The 7792-nt window shown below is 30.5% G+C and overlaps 1 long non-coding RNA gene across 1 annotated transcript; it reads left to right on the top strand.

Moving 5' to 3' along the window:
- On the top strand, positions 1-3725 carry LOC148201534 (uncharacterized). Its single transcript, XR_015784955.1, has 5 exons — positions 1-779; positions 925-1055; positions 1207-1273; positions 1398-1484; positions 3470-3725. It is a non-coding gene; the product is annotated as an uncharacterized LOC148201534 (long non-coding RNA).
- Positions 3726-7792: the final 4067 nt, after the last annotated feature.

Below are 7792 nucleotides of genomic sequence, written 5' to 3' on the forward strand. Positions count from 1 at the left end.
ATCAGTTGTCTGAAAATTCAGGGGATTGCAAGGATCAGGATGGTGAGAAGGGAAGATTTGTTGTGGGAGCGATTAAGAATTACACAGACCAGCTCCTGGACTATGGAAAAGACACTCAATGTAAACCATTGCTATGAGCTTACAACCTCTATTTTTTCCCAATTTTTTTATTTATATCTTATTCTCTCACTGACCAAATTCTTATTGAATTGGTGAAATCATAATATCAGATAACCTCACACAAGCTCTTCTATTCCTCTCTCATTTTATGGAAGATGTACATCAGGTGAGCATGATAAAGCACGAAAATCACCATATACTAAGCTAGCATCTGACTTCCAATTTAGTTATTGTAATGGTTCTTTTGCATGGTGAATCTGCAACCTCTACATGTGGGATTTACCTCTGACAAAGGAGGCAATTTAATTAACATTCACTGGTATAGAAGGAAGCAAAATCTTCACCATATAAGTCTAATTCTCAGGTTCATTCACTACTACTGTATGATCTATTTCACCATCTACTCTACTCACCAATTTTTTGCTACACAGGTTTGGGATCTCAACATAATTGAAACAGTCGAAGAAAGATTCTATGACTTAGACATAAATAGCTTCACCAAAGCCATTCAAGAGAATATAACTATATTTTATCCCAATGTATGATACTTCTTATCAAAGATTGATGCATACTCCAAATTCTCTTAAACAGAAAACATGGTCTGATCAAGTACGCGGATGGGAAACCTGCAATTCTAAGGAAACTACTTGCCCAGATATGTATGCCTTTAGATCTATCCCAAAGCTAATTTATTTTCTCACTCGATAATGTATATATACATTTCATTCTAATCTTCACTACACTTTTTCATAATTTTTAATCAAATTATATACTTACTAATTCTTTATAATTTTTATGTGTAAGATCTGTCAGAACCATTAAAACCCACTAATAAACCCCATTTGAGTGGACGCCAAGTGTAAGCGAACGGAGCGTCTGAAGTTCAGGAAGTGGAAGACAGGTGTGTGATGCAGATTGGACGTTCGGTTTTGACGGTAGGAGTAAAACTGAAACTTTCAAATTTTCGTGCCACTTCTCTGCATGCACCATCCCTCTTCAACCTTCTGAAATCTCCTCCTTCTCTCTAGATTTCTTCATCTTCTCTCTAAGGAATTCTCACCTTTTCTTCCTCCGATCACCATTCAGGCACCGCTTCTACTCTTCCGGTGTCAAGAGCTTTCGATCGAACCGATCGGTTTGTGAAACTGAGCTGGTAAGTTCTTCTCATCACTTAGCCGTGCGGTTTTTTGGACATGCAAACCAAGTTCTGGTTTCATGTGTTGATCACTCGTCTAAAATTAGTAGTTCTGATTGTGTTTTGGTTTTACATGGTTTAGTTTTGGAGAATTGTTGAGCGTTGAGGGTAGAAGGATTTGTAGAGGTGAATCAGTAATCCCACCTGAAAACGTTCGGTCATGTTGGAGGTAAGGGAAGCTTATATAATTTGATTTTATTTCTCGTTTTTGAATGCTGGCATGCTCGTTTGATTGATGAATTAATATGAAATATGATTGTTGCTATGTTTTGACTGTATGAAGTAAGAAAATTTACTATGTTATGGATGTATGAAATTATGAAGATAGATGTTGAGAAATGAATTGAGATAAATAATTATAAGTATGAAATTCCATATGAAAATGTATGTTTGTCACTGAATGGTTATTGACCGTTCGGTTTTTCTTGTGGACTCGGTTGGAACTGGATTCTTTCATTTGGATGGAATTGTAGTTGAGAACCGAGCGTCTTCGTTAGTATTATTTATATATAAGCGTTCAACCAAGGATATTCGTTCCTTGGTATTATGTTATAAATTTAAGTATATTAATATGAAATTGTATAATTAGTTCGTTCTTGAACGTTAGTTAAATGATATCTTATATTTATCAAGCCTTTATTCTATAAATTAAGTTGTGCTCGGTCTTACACCAAGCGCTCGTACGATTTATTGCTAGGTCTTTCACCAAGCGCTCGTACGATTTAGTGCTAGGTCTTACACCAAGCGCTCGTTCTCTTCTCCGTAATCTATCTTGATAATAACAGCGTTCGTCCAAATTCAATAGTGTTCACTCTCTACCGTGCTCGGTCTTCGACTGGCATTCTGTTTTTCTTGATGATAAATTCATAAATAATCTAAGTATTTATAGCGTTCGGTTTCTTCCTATGATTCTTTTAAGTACTATCTTTTGAATGTCTTGCAGTGTTAGTATCCATTGATTGCGGCCTAGAGTCTTAGTACTCGGCCTAGGCTTTACGGTGTTCGGTCTAAATGTTCATGAGTCAGTTCATTAAATTTTCCTCTAAACGAGAAATGAAAGAAGAGGGAGTGAGCGGATGGAATGAAGGGAGAAACTAGGGTTCAGGTGAAATGAAGGGAGAAATTGTCAGAAGATTTTTAGAGGAAAATTAACTTTTAGAAAAATAATGGCTTTAGGCAGGGATGAGTTTTAGATCTGGAGGGAATAAAATTTTAAAATTGCTAAAATGAAACTTAGTCTAAAATTTTTAGAGGGAAAAATGTAAAAGAATTAGAAGATGATGAATAAAAATATATTTTTATTTGAAGAGGTTATAAACCTCTCTTGAAAGGAATTAAAACCCCCACAAATATTGTCAGTTAGATAATTTAAATTAAACATCTTAAAGTATGTTAATTTGAGGGGGTTTTTTATAACCTCCCCAAAATAACCCCCTCTAAATAAGGTTTTTTTTGTAGTGATAACACTCTTGTAATCGGTCTCTTCCCAACCACGATAGTAACTCCCTCTCTCGGTTTTGATCTGTTCTGGAACTGGAAACCTCTCGGTCTCAGTCCAAGTGTTCGGTCTCGTTAGGGGTTGAAGATTTAGGTTATGTATTTTGTATCCTAAGGGATCTTTGTTCAAATTGAAGTTTGAAAATGAAATATGATGGAATATGATGTAGATGAAATGAGTATGATTATGAACGAGTATTCCGGGGAGGAATATCTCATGAATGGATATTGGAATTTGGTAAAGTATGAATGTGGGCATGCTAAGCTGGCGGTTCATCCTGATATTCTGTGATTACTCGTTCTCACGTAGAGAAGGGTAAGTCATGTGTGGGAATGACAGGAGGTCCTAGTCCTTATGGTTAATTTGGACAGATAGGATTAACCTCGGGTGGTAGTTGTTGAGGGTATCCCAGTTACTACATCACCCGGGTGCACGAACGTCGTAGCTACGCAGAATTCATACAGTCCAGACAGTCAGAGTCTAGTATTAGGCTTTGCATGAAAGAGTTAATGAATTATCTTGTTTGGTTGATTGTGTGAAATATATGATGATACATGAATTGAATTACATAAGCTTACCCTATGTTTCCTGTCTTGTCTGTTTTGTACATTCGGTTGTCTTTCTATTGCAATGATCGTCCATGTGGATGTGAGCAGAAGGAGACGAGCTGCTGGAAGAAGCGCTGGAAGAAGAAAATTTAGTCAAGGTAGAAGTTAAGACCGAACAGTAGAACCGTTCGGTCAGTATTTTAGTATAGTTGTAAAATGATCGTTCGATCATCTTTTCCTTTTCTTTTGTAGGATCGTTCGGTATAGGTCTTTTGTAAACCGTTCGGTCAGGATTGCATTTTTTTACAGTTTTAACTTTCTTGTCATTATGTAAAGTCGTTCGACCATAAGTGTACGTTATCTATTTTTTGAAGACTGATCTGTAGTATTATTAAAATGTGATTATTCTATTATATAGTTTTATACTATGTTTTTGGGATGTTACAAGATCTCTAGGACTCTGGGGATATTGGTATTCAAAAAGGGCAAATTTGTACAATTGGGCATTGACACATGCAATATAATTAAACAAACTAAGAAGTATCAGCATAAATCTAAGCAGGGAAGAACAACAGCATCTGATGTCACAATTGGAACTACCTCTAAAGATGGTCAGATCTGGTATCTCTCCCTAGACAAAGATACAGGTACTAAATGCATGACCTTGAAATATGCACTTTGTTCAACCTGCATTGTATACTACGATTTGATGAGAAGAATTCGAACTGTTAGCATCAAATGTGCAAATTTTTCTTTTTCGATTTGTTATCCAACTCATAGCTTATGCAAGGTATATCAACGCAAAAACCAGTCTATTTGAAACTCATGGCCAAGTAATAGTTTTAGATTTGAAAATGCTTTATGAATATTTATATTTGTTAGTGGTTGCTATAATAAGATGGAATGTTGATGTTGCTGTGATTGTGTATATTTCATTTTGTGGTCATTTTTATATTTGGGGTGTAAATGATCTAAACTGCATCTGAATAAATTGTTAAACTATTTATATTATGTTTAGTGTATCCCTAACTTTCTTTTATTTCTGTATAGTTTCCATGTTTATAGTTCCTTTTCTCAATATTTTTATCATGTTTTTCAGACATAATTATTACAGCACATCATGATTTGGAACACTGTCGTTGTTATTGTTTGGTTGTAAATTGACTTAGGAGATGCTTTTTATCCTTACTTTTGCTTAATTAAATCATTGAAGCTTCTAATGTCTAAGATCCTGATTCGGATTAACTTTTAGCTTATAATTGGAAATTTCCATTGAGGTTTCATATATTCTATCTGATCTTTGGCTACTGAATTTTCAAGCTTTGTCAAAATCCTTTGCAAGCCGATCACTATCCCCAAGTGAAAAAAATAACCAAACCCTTTCTCCTTGACAAGCTTTCTCAATCTAGATGTTAATGTAAACTGAGTGGCCTTTGGTAAACAAACTCCAATAGTATCTTTTAGTGTTTTGCATTTGTCTTTTTTCTCCTTCATGTGCGCTAATTGTCTTTATCCAAGTAAAAGTAACCTACAAGTTGACATTCAGAGAAATTAATAACCCAGACAACATTGAAGTTGGTGCTAAACCTCATGAGGTGAAGGAAAAATTACCAGTCAAAAGATCAAAGGAAAGTGCTAGTGGCGGTAGTTTGAATATGTGGATTTCACAAAACTCCACAAATACTGGCGGTTTTTACAAAACTGCCAGAAAAAATTTGTCGACGGTACTTTTCCCAACGATATTTCCAACCGCGGAAAATACATTTTCTAGAGGTTAAAACCGTCGAAAATGTAAAAAGAAAAACCCTTGGTAAAATTCTAGATTTTTGTAGTGTAGATAGAAGATTTAGAGTTTAATGAGTATGAATACTTACTATATGATATAAAAATAACAACTTAATTAATTAACCAAAGGTCAGTTAATTTGGAGCAAAAGTACAAATTTTGTATATACATTGATGTTAATATATTAAAAAATTAATATATTTAAAATACTGACTTAAGTATAGATAAGTATTGAATGTGATATAGGCTCTCATAAATCTTAATATCATCAAATTGACAATTTCACTATATTTTTAATATTATAAGTAATTATTAATATACTTGTCCAACGTAATCATTTTCAGTAATAGACTAATTTTTTATTAATTTATATTGATGTTATTTACTTAATTATGTTTGTAAATTTTTGTTTAATTTATATTCATAATTTATATTAATTTGTATTTATCTATTTAATTAATTTATTTTTATTTAATTTATTTATGATTATGTTACCACCTTTTATTATTAATTTATATTTATTTTATTTTATTTATTTTTACACTAATATTATATTCTATTATTTATTTTTCTTCTAATTATATATTGTCTTCTTTATTAGTTTAAGTTTTTTATTATTTAATTTACTTTGACTATTATAGCGGTCCTTTTTATTCTTTAATGTCCTTATTATTTAGCTATTTATTAATATCGTACTATTTTTTTAATCCACTTATATTTTTTTATTTAATTTGTCTGTAGCCATATCCCAATTCCAACTAATTATTTATTTAAAACTTTTTCTTTAATTCTTGTGTTATTTTGTGGCTGTGAAAGATGATTTAAATATTATTCTTTTAATTTAAAAAATTTATATCAAATAATAATAACAATACTAAAATAAGGATAAATAAATCTTTAATCAAACACATTTGCAAAAGTTATCAATATATTACTTTATATATATTTTTTAAATATGATATTATATTTGCTTGCAACTAAATTAAAATATTAAAAGTATGAGTGTTTTTTATGACAAGATTGTTAACGTGACAGACGCAGGGTATGCGAGATGAAAGTGGTGCAGAGAATGAGAGAGAGCAGAGAGCAAAGAATAGAATGAAAATATAAATTGTATTATTCAGTCTTGTTAAAGTAAAAGGTAGTAAAAGAGTATATAAGCGGTGCATGGAGCGCATAATGACTGACACTCGTCAGTTAAAGTAGTTGCTTTTAGCTTACAACATTACGTCCCCCTAAACTAAACTACTGAGAGACTTAACATTCAACATTTCTCTAAGTTTCTCGAATCTAGTTTGCCTAAGGGCCTTTGTAAAGATATCAGCAGTTTGTGCTTCAGTTTGCTTCAGCTTTTTTCTAATTAAATGTGGCTCTCTCATCCATGATAACATCTCTGCTTATCACAATTTGTCTATTCTTCGGACTGTATAACCTGATGCACCCGTAGAATGATATCCTATGAAGATAAAAGTCTTGCTTCTATCATCTAACTTCTTCCTCTTCGCGTCTGGGATGTGCCTATAACATACTGAGCCAAAAATTTTAAGATGTTTAACAGTTGGTTTAATACTTGACCAGGCCTACTTTATAATTTAGACTCATGAAATAATACATCACATACAAATAAGAAACTCACTCTAACTCTTTCTCTTCTTTTCTTTTTTCTTCCAATTTAAAACTCAACCTTTAAAACTTTCTCCCTTCCTGTCACCGTTTCTATTAAAATTTTCTTTGTAAACCTATTCGCCATAATTATAAACCTAATATATATATATATATATATATATTATAAGATATTATTCTTCACTGTTATATATTATTAATATATTAGTATATAATAATAATATATGAAAGGAAAATACATCATTTTATCATATATTATTATTATATACTAATATACTAATAATATATAACAGTGAAGAATAATATCTTATAATATATATATATATATATATATATATATATATATATATATATAATATATATATATATAAATAAAAGAATATGGTAAGATATTTTTAATTTGTAACAATACAACAATATTTAATATCACTAATAATATCTAATAATATTTTTTTAATTAACTAATTATTTACCAAATTTTATTATTTTTAAATAAAATAATTTTTAAAATCCTAACTAATAAACACTTTCATCTTTTATTTAAAATATTTAATTATATTTATATATTTTTCTAATTATGAAAATTCATAGGATCAAGCACACTTTTAGTTTCCATCATTAATTATAATAGTTTAAAATTAAAAATGAGAAATATTAATTAATTTAAAAATAAATTAAAATAATTAGATTTTATGTATTTAATTTTAGAATTGTTATAATATCAAGGGTAAATTGGAAACATTATTAAATTTTCTGCAAGTGGTTGTAATGGGAATTTGATTTTAGAAATATTTTAATTTTACAAATTAATTGGATGTAAAAAATAGAAATGTTCTACACTAAATCAACATCAATTAACACATTAACATATTAACTTAAGAGAAAATAGTGTGAATTTTCTATGAAAATTAATTACAAATTAGATTTTAAAAGTTGCTCTCTTTATTTTATATAACATGATAAAATTATCTGTATAAAGTCAGAAGTTAAAGTTTCTTAAAAAGTGGACCAATTTTGTATTAA

The sequence above is a fragment of the Vigna umbellata genome, chromosome 3 (genome assembly GCF_029865625.1).
Source record: "Vigna umbellata cultivar VRB3 chromosome 3, Vumbellata_1.0, whole genome shotgun sequence".
NCBI classification, from domain to species: Eukaryota; Viridiplantae; Streptophyta; class Magnoliopsida; order Fabales; family Fabaceae; genus Vigna; species Vigna umbellata.